The following is a 21,536-nucleotide window of genomic DNA, read 5'->3' as shown; positions in this document are numbered from 1 at the left end:
TGGTTGAGACCGCAACCGTAGATCCCAGCTCAGGTAATCCACTTGCTTAAGAACTTCCCTTGGGTTTTTCTTCTTCTGATTTTCTCTTTAAGTATTTGCTTGATTCTCCTCCTTCTTCCGTGCATCAGATCCACCTGCCGCGGAGCCAATGGAAACCGAGGCCGCCGACGAGGAGAACACGCGCAGCAACGCCGACGACGCCGCTGCCACCGAAGGAGAAGCCGGTGCTGACGAGCCCGCCAGAGAAGAGGCCGCCAAGGCTGCTGCCGCAGAAGCAGGCGAGGGGTCTAGCGATCGCACTGACGGCCCCGAGGCCGCAGGAGCGCCAGGCGCTGCACCGACCGCCGATCCCTCTGCCGCTGCTGTAGCGTCAAGCTCCGAAGAGCCCCAGCCCGACGCCTATCTGAAGGCTGGCGATGGCATCTTCATCAAGCTTCCCTGGGCGTCAAGCTCCAGGGCGCCGGTCGAAGGGGAGAATTTCGATGAAGAGCTGCTCGCCTCCGCGGGGCTGTCGTTGGTTGATGCACCAAGCAGCAGCAGTGGCGAGCCTGAGGAGGAGCAGCTGCTGCGGAAGCTGCTATCACTCTACCGCGCCCGACAAGCCAAGCTGGCTTCCCGGGAAGCACTTGTCGCGAAGGCGGGAGTGGATATGGAGAAGCACGCGGAGGAGCTCCGGGGCCTCAACCAGGAAGCTCTCCGGTCCCTGGCACATGAGCGGGAGAGACTCGCCGAGGAGCGTACGGCCGTCCTTCTCGAGAAGGCCGAAGCTGAGGAGGAACAAAGGCTTGTTGCCGAGAAGCAGTCCGCGCGAGAAGGCGAGTTGGTGCAGCGGAAGGCCAACCATGACAGCTACGAGGAGGAGCTCGTCGCGCGCGAGGAAACACTTGGCGGGGCTCTTAAAGAAGCAAGGGATGCTGCCGCAACTGCAGAGGCCGCCAAGAAGGAGCTAGAGACGAGGGTGACGCAGTTGGAGGCCAGCCTCAAGACGAGCAGCGAGGAGCTTGCTGTGCTCAAGCGCGAGCGCGAGAAGGATGCTGCTGCTCATGGTGAGCTGCAGGGTCTTCTCGCTGAAAGGAGCAAGGAGCTCAGCACCGCCAAAGACTCCAACGCGGATCTCGAGTTGAAGCTGGCTACGCTGACTCAGACGCTGGACGTCGCCAAGGAGCGAGAGAAGACTTTGTCGGGGAAGATCAAGGCCGACGAGGCGCTGCTGGCGAGCATCGCCGTTACCCAGAACTCATTTAGGGAGACGGTGGAGCACTGGACCGAGGGTCTGGTGAATATCGCCGCAGTCATCGACGGGGAGCTGGCGCAGCTGGGGATGGAGGACTTCGGGTATTCTTCCGACGAGCATCTCCAACCCAGCGCCAAGCTCAGCTTGTTCTTCAAGGGCGTGGCGACGGCACTCCAGCGACTCCGGGAGAAGATCCCCAAGCAGCTGGCCGACGAGTCGCGCAAGATCTGTGCAGGAGCTCTCCAGAAGGTGCTGATGAAGGTGGCCTTCCGCAATCCAGGCCTCAACCTCACCAACGTCCTCAAATCCTTGCCGCCGGACGCCGATCGGGAAGCACTCAAGGCCCTTGTCGCACCCATTGTGGACAAGGTGAGCGAGATCAGGAGGGTTGAGGGCGATTGCGTAGATTAGGCCGCCCGTTTCTTCTTTTCCCTTGTCGCTGCTAATCATGTTATGAAAACAGTCTGTTAGAGCTGCGACAAGCTATCTTGTAATATATCTCTATTTCTGGTATCGACTGCTATGTTATTCCCTTTACTAGATTCCTTCCTTTGTATGTTTTTACCCTAGCTTTTAGGGAACTTGTCGGCACAGGCGCCCAAGCTGCGAGCGCTGAGTGCGGGACGTCAGCAGCCTGCTGGCGGTGCCGCTTCCGACAAGAAACCTTGTCGCGACTAGTTGCAGCACACTTAAGTTGTTGAGCGGACTCGAAACAAAGTAAGGGCGCAACTAGCTACGAGTTGGTTCCTCTGCGCACAGGTTTTCCATACAAAGCACGGTCGTTCGAGGAAGATAACTTAAAAATTAAAACTAATTGCTCAAACTGTGGCAACTTAGCTTTTCTGTCGTTTGCTTCCCGGCAAGGTTTCCATTAAGGCGAAACTTTCTTGAATGACGCCTGTTCCACATCATTATCTTCTCCTCCCCCCAGCAAACTTGTGCGCGAGGGAATCTTCCTTGGGAATCTTCCTTCCTTTGAGAAAAAGAAAGAAGAGAAAATAACGATGTTGAGCCTTACGGCTCGTTATCGCTTACCGGGGATTGGTGCTGCACAAGGTGTCAGATAACGCATGCAAGAAAGAATGTAATGCATGAAATTGACAAGATGTGCGGAGCACATGAGCTTTAATTATGCACGGGATCTGCGCCCAGCTTTGTACAAAGGATTACATGCAACATCGGCAAGACTTGTACAAAAGGTGGTTGCCGGAACGGGTTCCGGCAACTGCGCCCTATGGGTAAAACTTACGAATATGCTCAATGTTCCAGGAGTTGCTCACCAGAATGCCATCTTCGGTCTCAAGGCAGACAACGCCGGGCCTAGTGACTCGTTTCACCCGGTAAGGACCTTCCCACTTCGGCGTCAACTTGTTGGAATTCTTGGCGGACTGAACACGCCGAAGAACAAGGTGGACTTCCTCGAAACTTCTGGCATTAACTTTGCGGCTATGGTAGCGGCGCAAAGCTTGCTGGTATCGAGCAGCTCGTACAGCAGCCTGAAGACGGTCTTCCTCAAGGAGCAGCGCGTCATCTTGTCGCAGCCGCTCTTGCTCAAGCTCATCATAAGCGAGCACTCGAGGTGACCCGTATACGAGTTCTGTGGGGAGAACTGCCTCTGCTCCATAGACTAGAGCGAAAGGTGTCTAGCCAGTGGCTCGATTTGGCGTTGTCCTCATCGATCAAAGAACCACCGGCAGCTCCTCGATCCAATTTCGTCCGCACTTGTGCAGCCTGTCGAAAGTCCTGGTCTTGAGCCCGCGCAGCACTTCAGCATTTGCCCTCTCCGCTTGACCGTTGCTTCTCGGATGAGCAACAGAAGCGAAGCAGACCTTGGCGCCAAGATCTTGGACGTACTGCATGAAGGTGCGGCTCGTGAATTGTGTGCCGTTGTCGATGATGATCCTGTTAGGGATCCCGAAACGGCAAACAATTGACTTGAAGAACTTGACTGCTGACTGTGCTGTCACCTTCCTCACTGCTTGCACTTCCGGCCACTTTGTGAACTTGTCGATTGCAACGTAGAAGTACTCAAAGCCCCCGACAGCTCGGGGAAAGGGGCCGAGGATATCGAGCCCCCAGACCAAAAATGGACAGGATAAAGGGATCGTCTGGAGAGCTTGAGCTGGCTGGTGTATCTGTTTGGAATGGAACTGGCACGCTTCACACTTGGTTACTTGTGCAGTTGCATCCTGGAGGGCTGTCGGCCAAAAGAAACCTTGCCGGAACGCTTTTCCGGCAAGTGCTCTTGCGCCAATGTGGTGACCACATATGCCTCCATGTATCTCTGCCAACAGCTTTTGTCCTTCCCGGTGAATACACTTCAATTTCACACCGTTGAGTCTTCTTCTGTACAGTGTGCTGTCGACAAACTGGTACATACTTGACTGCCGGGCTACTTTTTCCGCTTCTTCTTGCTCTTCGGGAAGTTCTCCTGTCTGAAGGAAACGGACAATCTGCTGTGCCCATGTTGGAGCTTGCGGCTCGACAACAAGGACTAAAGGCACATCTGCTGCTGCGGGAACATCTGCTTCTACGGCGAGAACCTGTGGCTCAGCCGGAGCTTGATGTTCCCCGGCAAGCTTGCCGGAGCAAAACTTGTCGGGAGCGTCTGCTACGACGGAACAAACCATAAGGCTTGCCGGAGCAGACTGCTCCTCAGCACCCTTGGCGTTGATCTTGGGGACCTTCTTGGCGGCGGCTTCGGGGAGCTCTACCGGAAAATAGTCACCAGAAATCAACTTCCTCTTTTTGCTCTATCCAGTTGATGGTGTTATGGATGGTTGAGTCAGCTTGAGCACAAAGATCCCTGGTTCCACAGGTAACTTTAGTGCGGCGCACTTTGACAGGCTATCGGCAATGTCATTCTGAGCTCTCGGAACATGTTCCATTTGTAGGCCGTCAAAGTGCTCTTCTAGCTTTCTCACTTCATCAACATAGGCTTCCATCAGCGGACTCTGATAATTCTTATTCACTTGGCGGACGACAAGCTGTGAGTCACCCCTGATAATGAGCTTCTTGATCCCAAGGTCTGCTGCGATTCTGAGACCGGCAAGCAAACCTTCATACTCTGCAGTATTGTTCGTTGCTTGCTCCTTGGGAAAGTGCATCTGGACTACGTACTTGAGGTGCTCTCCGGTGGGTGCGATAAGCAGCACACCTGCACCGACGCCTTGCAGCGAGAAGGCACCATCAAAGTACATCAGCCACTCTTTGCTCGCTTCCTTGACGGGGATGCTCGTCTCTGGAGTTTCTTCATCTGGTGTTGGCGTCCACTCTGCTATAAATTTTGCCAATGCTCTGCTTTGGATAGTTGAAGTGCTCTCAAACTTGAGGCCAAAGCTTGACAGTTCCAGTGCCCACTCGACAATCCTGCCTATTGCTTCTGGGTTTTGCAGTATCCTCTTCAGCGGAAAACGAGTGACGACTGTGATCTCATGTGCTTGGAAGTAATGGCGCAGCTTTCTCGAGGCCATGAGGAGGCCGAAAAGCAATTTCTGCACACCAGAGTACCTTGACCTAGCCCCCTGCAGAAGGGAACTGACAAAGTAAACTGGGCACTGCACCATTCTCTTCTGCAACTTCTCATGCTCCTGCGCAGATCCATCCTTGTCGGGACCAGAGCTTGTCGGCGAAGCCCCCTGCTTGTCGCTGGATGCATCTGCCGTGGTTGCGGGCTCATCATCCGCCTCCCTCTCCGCCACTAACGCAGCACTAACCACTTGATTGGTCGCCGCTATATACAGCAGCAACTTCTCTTGTGGTTTAGGTGCGACAAGTGTTGGAGTGGAGGACAGGTATCTCTTCAAGTCCTTCAGCGCAGCCTCCGCCTCTGGAGTCCATTTCATTGGACCCGCATTTTTCAATATTTTCAAAAATGGCAGGGCGCGCTCAGTAGATCTGGAGATGAACCTGCTGAGAGCAGCCACGCAACCGGCAAGCCTTCGCACATCCTTGACGCGCTTTGGTGCTTCAATCTGCTCAATGGCCTTGATCTTGTCGGGATTGGCTTCAATTCCTCGCTGAGACACAAAGAACCCGAGAAGCTTGCCGGAGGGGACTCCAAACACGCACTTCTCGGGGTTAAGCTTGAGGTTGATCTTGCACAGATTTGCAAATGTTTCGTCTAAATCTTGAATCAGGGTCGCCCTGTCCTTGCTCTTGACCACTATGTCATCCATGTAGGCTTCCACATTTCTGTGCATCTGCGGCTCAAAAGCGTGGTGGACTACCCTTGCAAATGTTGAACCAGCATTCTTTAAACCGAAAGGCATCCGTACGAAACAGTACGTGCCACACGGGGTGATGAACGCGGTCTTCTCCTCATCCTCTTCTGCCATGAAGATCTGATGGTATCCTGAGTATGCATCTAGAAATGAAAGCAAGTCACATCCAGCCGTGGAGTCAACAATCTGGTCAATGCGCGGCAAGGGAAATGGGTCTTTGGGACAAGCTTTATTGACATCGTTAAAGTCGATACAAAGCCTCCATTTACCGTTAGCCTTGCGCATGACAACAGGATTGGCCAACCACGTTGGATGGAGCACTCCTCTGACAAGGCCTGCTACTTCCAATTTCTTGATTTCTTCTGCGATGAATTCTTGGCGCTCCACTGCCTGCTTCCTGACTTTCTGCTTGACGGGCCGCGCATGAGGACAGATGGCCAGGTGGTGCTCAATTACTTCCCTGGGAACACCGGGGATGTCAGACGGTTGCCATGCAAACACGTCGACGTTCGCCCGCAGGAAAGCAACGAGCGCGCTTTCCTATTTGGGGTCGAGAGTGGCGTTGATGGTGGAGGTACCACCACTGCCGTCCTCCTTGGCGGACACCTTCTTGGTTTCTGGTGGAGCTGCCATCGCCTTCTTACACTTGCCGGTGGAGCTCGATGGTGCGTCCTCGACAGTAGCGCAGCACTCGGAAGAGGTGCGCTTTCCGGAGTGGGCATCAGAGCTCTTGCCGGACTTGGTCTTCTTCTTCCCCCCCGGGAGCTTCAGCGGCAAGTGACTTGCGATCTGTTGCGGCTGCTGCTTCCCGGTAGATCTTGTCGGCGCAGATAAGAGCATCCTTCTTGTCGCCAGGGACAGAGATGACACTTATCGGGCCTGGCATCTTCAGTACGTTGTATGCATAGTGAGAGGCTGCCATGAACTTGGCGAGCGCTGGACGCCCAAGTATCCCATTATAAGGCAATGGAAAATCAGCAACGTCGAAAGTGCCCCTCTCAGTCCTGAAGTTCAACTCGCTGCCAAATGTTACCAGCAACGTGATCTTTCCCTTCGGCTTGCTCCTTCCCGGGTTGATTCCTTGGAACGTGCCGGTCTCTTCGAGCTCGCTGTCAGGGATCTGGAGTTTCTGGAGCACCGCGGAGGAGATCAGATTCAAGCCGGCCCCACCGTCAACTAACATCTTAGTGACCTTGAGGTTGCGGATAGTTGGTGAAACCAACATCGGCAAGCACCCGACCGCAGTTATGCGATCAGGGTGGTCCTCAATATCAAATATGATAGGCGTGCTTGACCATTTCAGAGGCTTGCATGACTCGACGAGTGGTTCTGCTGCATTAACTTCCCGCACCCACTTCTTGAGCTGGCGGTGCGAAGTATGCAGAGAAGCACCACCGTCAATGCACAGGACCTCTGTGGCCTTCTGGAACTCCTGCTCATCGGTCTCGTCATCATCCATATCTTCGTCGTCGTCGTCTTCATCCTTGTCGCGGCCACGGGGAGGTCTGTCTCCTTGCCGCTGCTTGGCCTTGCCGCGGCGTCCTCCTCGGCCTGGACGTTTCTTGCTAGATCCTCCAGCACCTTCCTGGGATTTCTCCTTGTCGCGCCGCTCGTATTCAGCCTTTTGCTGCTCAACAAGCTGCTCGACCTTCTTGCAGCTCTGGAGGTCATGGCCCTTGGTGCGGTGGATCTTGCAGTACTGCTTGTTGGTGCCGTCCTGCTTGTCGGCGGCCGCCACAGCCTCTGCGGCAGTCTCCTTGCCGGAGCCACCCGCTTTGGCTTTCTTGGTGCCACCTCCGTTGCCGGACTGCTCGACGACTAGTACCTCTTTGCCTTTCCTCTTCCTATTGTTCCGCCGCCGGTTTTCTTTGCCGGGGCAGCATCCTCACTATCAGATCCTCCTGCTCCTACATTCTCTCCGGAGAGTCTCCTCCCTTCCTCAGCACGTGCACACTTGTCGGCCAGGGCATATAGCTCACTGACGTCTCTGATCTTGCACATCGCCATCTCCTCCCGCATCCTGCGATTCCGCACGTTCTAGTGGAACATGCTGATTACCGCGGCAGGGTGGACATCTGGGATGTTGTGCTGTACGCTGCTGAATCTTTGAATGTACTTGCGCAGGGGCTCTCCTTCCTTCTGGGCGAGCAGATGAAGGTCACTCTCTTGGCCATGAGGCTTGTGGCCACCTGTGAAGGCACCGACAAACTGATGGCATAGATCGGCCCAAGAGGATATGGAGTTGTCCGGCAAGTGCATGAGCCAGGATCTGACGTTGGGCTTGAGCACCAGCGGGAAGTAGTTGGCAAGGATCTTGTCGTCCCGTCCCCCGGCAGCCTACACCGTAATGGTGTAGATGCTGAGGAACTCCGACGGATGCGTCTTGCCGTCGTACTTCTCCGGTACGTCTGGCTTGAAGTTCTTCGTGCTGGGCCACTGGACTTGCCGCAGCTCACGAGTGAACGTAGGGCAACCTACCGCGTACTGCAAGTCGCCTGGTTCCCCTGGCGCATGCATGTCAACAGAGGGCCCAGCGCTCTTGTCGGATTGACGTTGCGCTTCTCTTCGGCGCTCGATGCGAGTACGAGCGTCTTCTTGCTGTCGATCGTGAAGAACTTGGCGCTGGTCGCGACGGACTCATGGATCCGATGATGCGGTGGAGTCACTGTCGAGGTGGATCCGGCGAGTCGGCGATCTTGGCCTTCGGGGTGGAGATTGCATGGTGGTTGCACCCCCACCAGTTTCGTCACCACCGGCCCGTGCCTGGCAACCCTGCCGCGGCAGCGACGTGCTCGGCTGCCCTGGAGTGTCGCCGTTGGCGTAGCCGATGAGACTCTGAATGGTGGCTCTCCATTCGTCGATCTTGTCCGACGTCGGAGGGTAATCCAGGAGCAGTTGAGCTCGCGCCAAAGCTTCCGTCGGAGTGGTGGGTGGCAGTGGCAGACGGCGCGAGGAGCGGGATATGCTCGGACTTCTAACTATGTTAGAAGGAGCATTATCCCGTCCGGGCGACCGTGTCTCGCTCATGCTGGCACGTTGGCGTGCATGCTGGTCTTGAGCGCCCCGGGATCCACCAGCTTGATCTTGGCCCAGCAAACGTATGGTACTGCGAGTACCATGACGCTGTCGGTCCTGCGCCTCCTGAGATGGGCGCGGAACAAGCACGGACGTCAAGGTCTGCACCGCCTTGCCCTTGGACCTGGCAGCGTCGTGAGCTTCCTCGTCGACGTCCGTCCTTCCGCCGGCGTCTACCCCACCACCCGTTTGCTCCGGTGGCGGTGGGATTGACGTGGACGGAACAGCTGCCTCCGAAGCCTTCTTCTTCAGTGGCATATCAATAACGAAAATGAAGATCTAGACCGTGTGAACGCCGGATCAAGTTCACACAACCTCGATGCCCCCTACCTGGCGCGCCAAAGATGTCGGGGAAACTGATCCACGAACACCTATGGGACCGGCGGACTGAGCCCCTTTCGATTCGGCGGGGGTCGGAGGTCGCACAAAGAGCAGATCGAGGCGAGGCACACGAGCAGTTTACCCAGCTTCGGAGCTCTCCGGAGAGATAACACTCCTACTGCTGCTTGTCTGATTCTATTATGTTCTTGCTTGAGAGAGAGCTAAATGTTTTTCTGGCTTCCCAATGAACCGAACCCTTTCTACATTGCGCATGGGCCTCCTTTTATACGCTAAAGGGGTCACCGACAGGTGGCAACGTAGACGAGGGCAAAAATGTAAAAAGAGAGGTGGTTGGTACATCTACCTGTACAGTGTATCCTACCTAACCCTGACGGCAGCGGACAAAGGCAGTAAATGCCCGTCTGCGTCGCCCAAACAGTGCAGAAAGGGACCGTCAGGGGCGCCACCGCCTGCCACGATGGCGATCTTGTCAGCATCGCATGCCACCGCGCACCCCTGGCTGCACAGCCTCCCGCCACACGTGCCTGGAAAAGCCCTCAGGGCGACACGTTGGTGGATGCGCTGGAGTGCGGGCACAGAGTGGCCGCCTGCTGCGGCAAGCGCCTTGCCGCGGCCGTTGTCTTGTCGGGCCCGGAAGCTTGTCGCTCGCCGAGCCTTGCCGGGACGCGCGGCGCGTCGCGGCAAGTTCCTTGAAATGCCTTGGTTGGCCTTCCCGGCAAGCTCCTCTTGCCGGGGCCTCGTCTCCTGAGCTTAAATACTTTGTTCTTGAATGGCTCCAAAGGAACCATGGAGGACCTTGGCGGTCGCCCGGCAAGTCTTGCCGCCGGGTGCTGGAACTGCCCGTGCACAAGTTCGGGATACTAGGGTACCCCTATTCTAGTACACCGACACAAATTAACATCAGGTTGTTCAAATTGGGGAGTAATATTATTTCTCACGACATAGATGATGAAGAAATAGCTTTGCAGCTTGCTAAAAATAAAGCAGTCGTACTTGAAGCTCGCAATTACGTCCATGGCTAGCCATGTCTTGTTGGCGAATATTTTGCTGAGTGCAGCTCTAGTTGCCGCGAGTTACATGAATCTTGCATGGATCAAATGTCAGCAGGTCATCATGGTCTGCTAGTCCACTACAATAGAGATCATTTCTGACACGATGCTGATTCCATCGATGACAGTTTCGAGGACTTACATCTCTTCTCCAACTTCAACGAGCTCGATGCCACTCTTGTTAGATGCTTGATTTTGTGAGTACTTAACAAACTTTGACCAACTTATCCATACAAGGCTGTAAATGATAAACAACTAACTACATTTTATTCCTCTCAGGGGATTGAACGCGTAGATAAGAAAAAGGGAGAGTGTGTATTTCATAGATCCTGCATTAGAAAATGGCACAACATTAGATGGTAAGGACCTATGGGACTGGGGCATTAACACGGTCATCCATATCTTCGAAAGCACGTCCCATACATAATCATTTCTCTGGCCATATCATGAACAGTAAGTCAAGTAAACAACCATGCATACACTGATTGTCTTTCAGATTTCAACATAATTCGTGATTTCATGGCTTTCTTAATATGTAGCAATCACTAGACATTGGTATTCATTGTTCCAAACAAGAACACAGTTTACTACACGGATTATCTCAGAGAGTCAACAAACTCTCAGGATCTGGCGCGTCTTCAGCAATTCATGGATAGGTATTGAATTCTATGACGATGTTGAAATTAATTTGCATTCATATCTGGTTCAATAATTGATGTTGTCAAAATTCATCTTCATTTGCAGTGTGCTCGCATTGTGGAAAACTAAACCATGGAACATGTTCAAGAGGGAACTACCTCTGCAGCACGAGATCGTTTCTCCGGTAATAGTAAGTCTATCTTAATTAATATCTTCTACTCCACTCATATGGCGCATTCTGATCTTAAAAATAGTGCAGCTCATCTTATAACCAAGGACCCTAAACCGCTCCCTGCTGGTGAATTGCTGATCGTTCGGAGATTTATCAGCGACTTCTTCCTGAATCACTACATCAATCCCACTAGTGATAATGAAGATTTCAGCAAGCGTTCTCCTGAAACATTGAGTAAGAGTTAGCCGCTAAACATATACGCATGGATCCATTGTTTTCCATATGATAAGGTCTTCGTATTTCGTACAAAATGATTAATTATGTAATGCATATATGTGTGGACAAATCATTGGAATTTAGCTACCATATGTTCAATTGCAATTGTTGCGAAATCTGATGAATGTTCTTCTTGCGGACACTATTTGTTCAATTGAATATTGTGGTGAATTTACTTTTTGCATGCCGATTCGAAATGGGATATTTTTGTTTTAACCTGGCAATTGCTCTGCACATGGTTCAACTAAATGAGTGTGTGCAATCCACACCGAAAAGCATATGTCAATCGTAGCGGAACCATCGGTGATACACAGTCGATCGCAAACGATTTGCAGCGCTACTACGTGTGCGTAGGGTCTCCGGAACCGTTTGTGATATCATGCTATCGCACATTAGAGCTTGGAGTAAACCATGCCCAATGTAAAATACAATCCCAGTCGTAAATGTTTCAGGAAACATGTGGGATCCCAAACGAAAAGCACACGTCACTCTTGCTGCAACCATCGATGATACACAACAAATCACAAACGGTCTGTAGCACTTGTATGTGTGCGAAGGGGCTCCTGGACCGTTTGTGATAGAACATTATCGCACACGGTAATTGTTGGGAAACATGTGCGATGGAGTCTTGCATGTCAGAAGGGTTCCGCAGAAAACTACTGTGCAATGGGGCACATATCGCACACAGTTCATATGTTGGCCCGTGTGCTTTACATACCATTTCCCAAACGGTTAATCACGACACACAGTTTGGTTTCACTGCGTCATTAAAAACATTTAATCACCGATCCAACACGCGCGAAAGAATTTAGTGTGTGCTGCATCGCACACGATTACATTTTGCAAGGACTCTGGATCATGGCACATATCCCCGACGGTTTCTGAGTCGTGTGGGAAGGACCCCCCTATCACCCACACTCACTTGGCTATGGTTCCAAATACTGTCACGGAAAGGGGTTAAAAACCGTTTGTATAGGACCTCGTTGTACCAGTGTGCCAAGGGGGATTCGATCATGGAGGACATCTACATCAACTCTATTGCCCTTCAGATGAAGTGTCAGTAGTTTACCACAGACCTATGGGTCCATAGCTAGTAGCTAGATGGCTTCTTCTCTCTCTGATCTTTAATACAATGTTCTCCTCGATGTTCTTGGTGTTCTATCTGATGTAATATTCTTTTGCGTAGCGTTTTTCGAGATCCGATGAAGTGTGGATTTATGATCAGATTATCGATGAATATTACTTAAGTCTTCTCTGAACTCTTTTATGCATGAATAAATATCTTTGTATTTCTCTTCGAATTATCGGTTTGGTTTGGCCAACTAGATTGGTTTTTCTTACAATGGGAGAGGTGCTTAGTTTTGGGTTCAATCTTGCGGTGTCCTCACGCAGTGACAAAGTAGGGATGGCGAGGTATGTATTGTATTATTGCCATCAAGGATAAAAATATGGGGTTTTCATCATATTGCTTGAGTTTATCCCGCTACATCGTGTCATCTTACTTAAGGAGTTACTCCGTTCTTATGAACTTAATACTCTAGATGCATGCTGGTTAGAGGTCGATGTGTGGAGTAATAGTAGTAGCTGCAGAATCATTTAGGTCTACTTGACACAGACTTGATACCTATATTCATGATCATTGCCTTAGATATTTTCATAACTTTGTGCTTTTCTATCAATTGCTCAATAGTAATTCGTTTACCCACCATATGTTTTCTTTCAAGAGAGAAGCCTCTAGTGAAACCTATGGCCCCCAGGTCTATTTTCCATCATATATTTTCAGCTCTATAAACTAAAAAACCCCAGATACATTGCAGCAATTTATTTATATTTACTTTAGTTTGCTCTTTTATTTATCTTTTATACTTATCTCTATTAGATCTCACTATTGTTCGTGATCGTGAAGGGATTGACAACCCCTTTTCCGCGTTGTGTGCAAGTGTTTGTTAGTTTGTCTAGGTGCATAGATTGGAGACTTGCTTTTTCCTCCTAATGGATTGATACCTTGGTTCTTAACTGAGGGAAATACTTATCTCTACTTTGCTACATCACCATTTCCTCTTCAAGGGAAAAATCAATGCAAGCTCAAGAAGTAACAGGAAGAATTTCTGGTGCCGTTGCCGAGGAGGTTCTACATCAAGCCCACCAAGTACCTATCATAAACTCTCATCCCTTGCACTTACATTATTTGACATTTTCCTCTCGTTTTCCTCTCCCCCACTTCTAAAACATTTTCAGAAAAATACAAAAATATTTGCCTTCTTATTTCGCCCTTTTTTCCGCTCGATCTTTTGTTTGCATGAACTCATCATCATGAGTGACTTTGGTACGGCAGAAACAGATGATGGCCTAACTCCTAAAATTGGATGAACTGGCAATCTGGATGCTAAAACTTCTTTTTTGGGGCAATGGAATGTTATGGGAAAAGAACATATCCAAGAATTTTTCAATTGTGTAGGCAATTTGCCTTTTGATGATACTCCTATACTTCAAAGAACTAAAACTTAATCGGAGGCTATTTCAGCACTAGTTCTGAAATTTGAAAGTAGATTTATCTATACCCATCCTACCTTGCAAAGATTTTTTTATGAGCTACCCGTTATAAAAGATCCTAAGGATAAAAAGATAGGTACCCACGTTATTATGAACGAATTTGATCACATAGTACGGGAAGCTAGGGAAAATTTTGATCTTTATGGTATGAGCCATGAAAAACCGGTGATAGATGAGATTCTTTACAATAGTGACTATACGTTGAGACATTTGTTTGGAAATAATCAAATTTTTGATTTGAACCTTAAAAAGAAAATCCTCGTGTTAGATATGATCCAACAAGTTTTCAACAATGTTAATCGAGAGTATTCTTGGATTGTAGCCGGAAATCAAAGGGGACACATAGATGGGCAGGTTGATAATGCAAAAAGTTCTATGGATAATGTGTTTCAAGTTATCTTTGCAAAACCTCCCGACAAGAACACTTCTATGGAAAAAAATACCAAGGATGACAATACCTAGATCTATGTTTTATGCCTAGCTAGGGGCATTAAACAATAGCGCTTGTTGGGAGGCAACCCAATTTTATTTTTGAGTTTTTGTTTTTGGTTCTGTTCTCGAATAAATAGACATTATTACTTCTTTAGTAATTTTGTTTTGGTGTTTTAATTAGTGTTTGAGCCAAGTAAGACCTTTGGGATACTTTGGTATATTGTTGATTTGGTATTGCTGAAAAATAGAAACGTTTGCGTCCAGTAACAGAATTGTTTAAATTCACTGGAGCGTGGAAAAATTCTGAATTTTTTACACAAGATTGATATATGAATTGCCTCTGTTTTCCTATTTTTTCAGAATTGTTGGAGTTAGAGAAGTATACAAAGTTTTCAGATTGCTACATGCTGTTCCGTTATTGACAGATTCTGTTTTCTATGTGTTGTTTGTTTATTTTGATGAATCTATGGGTAGTATCGGGGGGGGGGGTATGAACCATGGAGAAGTTGGAATACAATATATATAACACCAATATAAATTTAGAAAGAGTTCACAACAGTACCTAAAGTGGTGATTTATTTTATTATACTAATGGATCTCACGAGTTTTCTGTTGAGTTTTGCATTGTGAAATTTTGGGTAAAGATTTGATGGACTATGGAATAAGGAGTGGCAAGAGACTAAGCTTGGGGATTCCCAAGGCACTCCAAGGTAATATTCAAGGACAGTCAAGCATTTAAGTTTGGGGATGGCCCGGATGGCATCCACTCTTTCGTCTTCGTTCCATCGGTAAATTTACTTGAGGCTATATTTTTATTCAACACATGATATGTGTTTTGCTTGGAGCGTATTGTATGATATGAGTCTTTCCTTTTTAGTTTACAACAATCATCCTTGCTGTACACACCTTTTTAGAGGGACACGCATGAACCGTGAATTTATTAGAATACTCTATGTGCTTCACTTATTTCTTTTGAGCTAGGCAGTTTGCTCTAGTGCTTCACTTATATCTTTTTAGAGCATGGCGGTGGCTTTATTTTATAGAAATTGTTGAACTCTCATGCCTATTTTGGGAGTCTTTAAATAGCATCGTAATTTTCTTAGATTATTAAATTAGTCCTAATATGATGGGCATCCAAGAGGGATATAATAAAAACTTTCATATAAAGAGCATTGAATACTATGAGAAGTTTGATTCCTTGCATTGGTTTTGAGAAGGGACAATGTTACTATCCTTTTCCACACTTGTACTTCAAACCATGTTCTTCATGATAGAGAGCCTCCTATTTTGTCACTTTCATATAATAGTGGGAGTTTTTCATTATAGAACTTGGCTTGTAGATTTCAATGATGGACTTCCTCAAATTGCCCTAGGTCTTCATGAGCAAGCAAGTTGTATGCACACTCACTTAGTTTCCTTTTGAGCTTTCATACACTTATAGCTCTAGTGCATCCGTTGCATGGCAATCCTTACTCCCTCACATCTATATTTATTGATGGGCATCTCCATGGCTCGTTAATACGCCTAGTTGATGTGAGACTTTCTCCTTCTTTTTGTCTTCTCCACAACCACCATATTCTATTCCACCTATAGTGCTATATCCATGGCTCACGGTCAAGTATTGCGTGAAAGTTGAGAAAGTTTGAGAACACCAAAAGTATGAAACAATTGCTTGGATTGTCATCGGGGTTGTGCATGATAAAATACTTTGTGCGATGAAGATGGAACATAGCCAGACTATATGATTTTGTAGGAATAACTTTCTTTTGCCATGTTATTTTAAGAAGACATGATTGCTTTATTAGTATGCTTGAAGTATTATTGTTTTTATGTCAATATTAAACTTTTTTTTGACTCTTATGGATCTGAATATTCATGCCACAATAAAGAAGATTACATGGATGAATATGTTAGGTAGCATTCCACATCAAAAAAATCTGTTTTTTTACCATTTACCTACTCGAGGACGAGTAGGAATTAAGCTTGGGGAAGCTTGATACGTCTCCAACGTATCTATAATTTTTTACTGTTCCATGTTATTATATTATCTGTTTTGGATGTTTATATGCATTAATATGCTATTTTATATTATTTTTGAGACTAACCTATTAACCTAGAGCCCAGTGCCAGTTTATGTTTTTTTCCTTATTTTTGAGTTTTACAAAAAAGGAATACCAAACGGAGTCCAAACGGAATAAAACTTTTTTATGATTTTTCTTGGACCAGAAGACATTCGGAGGACTTGGAGAGGGGGCCTGAAGGTTCCCGAGGAGGCCACAAGCCTGCTAGGCGCGCCCAGAGGGGGGGGGGCTGAGGGCTTGTGGGCCCCTCGGGAGTCCTCCAACCCTAATCTTTGAACTATAAATTCAGAAATATTTCCCCAACATTAGAAGCATCCACCAAAATACTTTTCCACCACCGCAAGCCTCTGTTCCCATGAGATCCATCTTGGGGCCTTTTTCGGCACCCTGTCAGAGGGGGATTCGATCACGAAGGCATCTACATCAACCTTGCTGCCCTTCCGATGAAGTGTGAGTAGTTTACCATGGACCTACGGGTCCATAGCTAGTAGCTAGATGGCTTCTTCTCTCCCTGATCTTCAATACAATGTTCTCCTCGATGTTCTTGGATTTCTATCTGATGTAATATTCTTTTGCGGTGTGTTTGTCGAGATCCGATGAATTGTGGATTTATGATCTGATCATCTATGAATATTATTTGAGTCTTCTTTAAACTCTTTTATGCATGATTAAATATCTTTGTATTTCTCTTTGAATTATCGGTTTGGTTTGTCCAACTAGATTGTTTTTTCTTGCAATGGGAGAGCTGCTTAGTTTTGGGTTCAATCTTGCGGTGTCCTCACCCAGTGACAAAGTAGGGGTAGCAAGGCACGTATTGTATTGTTGCCATCGAGGATAAAAAGATGGGCTTTTCATCATATTGCTTGAGTTTATCCCTCCACATCATGCCATCTTACTTAAGGAGTTAGTCTGTTTTTATGAACTTAATACTCTAGATGCATGCTCGATAGCGGTGGATGCCTAGAGTAATAGTAGTAGATGCAGAATCATTTCGATCTACTTGACACAGACGTGATACCTATATCCATGATCATTGCCTTAGATATCATCATAACTTTGTGCTTTTCTATCAATTTCTTGACATTAATTTGTTTACCCATTGTATGTTTTCTTTCAAGAGAGAAGTAGCAAAGGGTGATGTCAACAATAGTAACTCATGATCACTCATATCCAACTGGATATATGTGCCTAGATCTTTCACCACCACATGATTCTTGCAAAAGAGAAAATTAAAAAAAGAATAGAGGAGAACACTATTGACTCTTGCATGAAAAGTAAATACATAAAGTAAAGGATATGCCCTTCACAGAGGGAAGCAGAGGTTGTCAAACGCTTTTTATTTTCGGATGCGCAAGCTCTTAATGCAAAGGAACGTCACGTTATATTGCCCCTTGTGATAGCAACCTTTATTATGCAGTATGTCGCTTTTATTTCTTTGCCATCACAAGTTCGTACAATGCTTATTTTCCCTTACACTAAAAGATCAGACATATTTAGAAGGAACTTTTATTGCTTTATGCACCGACGACAACTTACTTGAAGGATCTTATTCAGTCCATAGGTAGCACTACAAAAAAATACACTGTCGTGATAATTTGTCATAGTAGGTCACGTTTTGTATCATGGATGTACATCCATGACGATTTTATGAAAGAATCAAGATATTCATACTTGTGCTGCCGTAGAAGTGTTGCATGACATTACCAAAATTATCATCACGGAAGTGTCTACTTCCATGACGATAAATCATGCGTCATAGAAGTGCTTTCGTTAAGGGTAACCGACATGTGGCATCCACCGTAACGGGTCACCGTTGAGCTATGAGGTTCCGGTTTGGATCTGGTAACCCGTTAACAACCCAGACCAATGGAGATTTTCCATGTGTAAAATTCTCAATGGCCAAAGGAACCACGTGTCAGCTCACCATTGGGACAAATGTCATCCACTCGTTGGACCGAAGGCGCCTATGATACGTCGACACGTGGCACGGCCCAACAGAGGCCCATTCCAGTGAAAAGGTTGTCCCATTTGAATTGGTCAAAAGGTAGCAGGCCGGCCCATCGAAAGTCTGTTAACGGCCTGTTCGCATACAGCCCATTTGCAGCCTGCTAACTCACGGATAGTTATGGCCTACCCGAATTTGGACCAGTAGCATCATCTAGGCCATCCAATATGACTCCAACCCATTTTATCTCCTGGCCAATGTATGGCGCATGATGTCTTTCAGCCCATAGGAGGCCCTTTGTAATACTTGGCCCATTAAAGGGCCGAGTTGAAACTGCCCCATAATGAATAGTGTGTCGCTTTTTACCCATTAATGGCCCATTATTACGTCGGCCATTTCTAGCCCGTGTTAAATCTCGGCCTTATAAGGGCCCATTTATTCTTGGGCTCATTTCCAGAATTCGGTTACTTACGGTCTGTTACTGGCCTGTCTCGCTTGGGGGCCAAATTCAGCCCGTGTTTACAGTCGGCCTTTTTGTGGCCTATTAACCCGTTGAGCTGTTTTCATAGCGTCATCAAATACGGCCTATTAACGGCCCGTTATGGTCAGACCATAAAACAGACGATTTCCACTCTAGCCCGTTTACGACCCATTTTGCATACCGTTATTGGTCCATGAATAGTATGACCCATGTTTGGCGAATTGATTATATGCCCCGTAAAAGGCCCATAGATTAGACGACCCGTAGAAGGCCCATGGATCCTATGGCCCGTATAAGGCCCATGCATCCTACGGCCCGTAGAAGGCCCATGGATCGTACGGCCCGTAGAAGGCCCATGGATCGTACGGCCCGTAGGAGGGCCATGGTCACTACAGCAGGTAGCAGGACCATGGTTACAATAGTCTGTGTATTGCCAAGGTTATTGTGGCCTATTTATAAAAATAGGTTATTGTAGCCACTAGAAAAACGCGGAAAAAGAACTGCAGTGACTACAAGCAAACTACTAAACAAGACAATAAAGAAATAAATAAGCAAGCAACTAAGGCTAGGCTATTACGGCTATTGCACATATTACATCCATTGGGCATCAAAGTTCGCCACCAGTGCAAATATAGGGAACAAAGTAGCATATTACATACACTGGCCGTCTAAATTAGCCACCAGTGCAAATAAACGCGGCAACACAACAAGTCCATAACTGAAACAACTTCATAAGAGCTCAAGAAACGTTATCCTGGGTATCTACCATGCTGGCAATAAGCTTAGCAAGCTTATTAGCTTTGTCCTATTTGGCGCTAAAATCCTCCAACGCTTGCTGTTGCACGAGAAAGTATGCATCTGAATGCTCTAGGGACTTTCACAGTCCTTCGGCTTCTTGTCGCAGCACAGCTGATTGATGTCTTTCAGCTTGTAGTTGAGACTCAAGAAACTGAAGTGATTCAGACACTGAGTTGGAATAGCTTGTGCCAGCGGTAGTGGCCAGTAACTCGAACACTAAACCAAGAAAGGACTTTGGGGTTGTCTCATTGTCTTATGGATAGTTTTCCTTAGCTATTTTATCAGCTTTGTTGGAGACCAACAAGGATGTTTCACTATCCTGAACCTTATTTGCATTACTTCCTTTACCATTGCATAATAAGGCACTCTTCCCCAATATTCTGGCAGCATTCTAAAAGAATAAAGAAGCAGACACATAATAGGTTTAGCATGTACTAGTATATGAAACTCATTTCGGTGAACCAGTTCATTAGTAAGGTGGACATGATTAAATTACCAAGTCTTCTACTGCCAAGTAGTACATAATAAAAGAGTCAAACAAACATATATCTATGTCCTATGGTCACTGCATTGTCTTGCCAAATCAAAATAGAGACACGGTTCAAATCATATCAGTTCAAGACAGCAACACTGAAAGAATACAAAGCGTGGGAAACTACATGACACAATAAGATTTCAGATGGGTACCATGGATCTACATGTACAACAACACTATTGGCTCTGTTGTGATGCTAGTAATGTGCATGATATAAGAAGTCAACTATATACATAATTGAAATTGAAATCAAGAGAGCTATTTATAAGAGCAAACCTGTTAAAGAAACATGCGTAAACATACCTATTGTGCCATTGGAATTTTGATTGGATCCTTCAATTTAAAAATAAGTTTGTATGAGTAAATACAGTGATACAAGAGCAAAGCAGTATGCACGATAGCAATGGAATCTTAAATGAGAACAATTGTTCTTCAAGTTTAAGTAGTTGTTCTACATGAATAGAGTACAGTAAGACGCAGGCATATAGTACTTAAAATTAAAAAATGAGCTCATAGACCTTACCACATTCTTGGTTCGGGACCAGTACAGAACAAGGCGTTCCTAGTCATCATCGAGTAAATGTGTCTCAGTAGAACGTAAGTGAATTTGATGAGTTTCTTTGCCAGTGAAGTACATTTTCTTCAGGTAACTCTGATACTGCCACCAAGCATTCTTGAAGATAGCAGAGGTATTAGCATAGGTTACCTCGTCCTGATTTTCCAAATTGGTCCTTCTCTATAGAAAAAATGGGAAAACTTACTGTATTATAACCATCATGGAAGTAGAATGTATGGGACAAAGCAAAGTAATTGCCATGAATAACATTACTTACACATAAATCCAGGAAAAACACCTGCAACTGGCATTTTCCTTCATCTTCCGTATAATATTTCCATGATGGGAAGATACGCACGTAGGATTTAACAACATCAAATGCGATAGATGCTAAACTATGAATGGCTAGTTGTGCTTCCTCCACAGAAATAGGTGTACTAACTGGTGGAGTTGGGGTTCGCTGTGGTAGTACTGGCGCTTTGGGCACTGGAGCTGCCTTACTAACTGCTCTTGTTTGGGAGGTCTGTGGTGGAGATGGTGCTGTGTCAACATGAACTGGGTTACTATCTGCTGGGGTTGGGGTTAGATTGGGTGAAGCTGGTTCTCTGTCCATCACAGTAGGGGTACAATCTCCGAGAGTCTGGGTTATGTGTGGTAGGGCTGGTTCTCGTGCATGTACAACCGGGGTGCTATCTCCACCAAGAGGTAGCACTATTTTATTTGAAGACCGTGTTTTTACTCCGCTAGATACTGCCATCACCCGCTCCAATTCAAATGGCTGATAAACATGAAACATAGCTGAATGTATAGATATTGTATGAGAGACAAATGCAATAGATATTGTGGAAAAAAGAGGGCATTGCCAGTGTTCTGGGAATAGGGGTACCCAGACTTGCCTGCCTGCGGCCCACGATGTTGCTCCATCGGCGGCCTGGTATGACCGAGCTTGGACATCGGCAACTCAAGACCCTCGCGAGGGGCCCAGTCTCGCGAGGAGGGCAACACCAAGACCTTCGAAGGGAGCAGCCTCCTCAGGCTGTCTACCAAGGAGCATAGATTTCTATGAAAGGATCACCTCGCGAGGTTCGGGTGACGTGAGCCATGACGATCAAGGCCAGGCAGGCGCTATTGGGCGTAGTGTACCA

Source organism: Triticum dicoccoides, chromosome 6B (assembly GCF_002162155.2).
Source record: "Triticum dicoccoides isolate Atlit2015 ecotype Zavitan chromosome 6B, WEW_v2.0, whole genome shotgun sequence".
NCBI lineage: Eukaryota > Viridiplantae > Streptophyta > Magnoliopsida > Poales > Poaceae > Triticum > Triticum dicoccoides.
Note: the sequence above shows the minus strand (reverse complement) of the source record.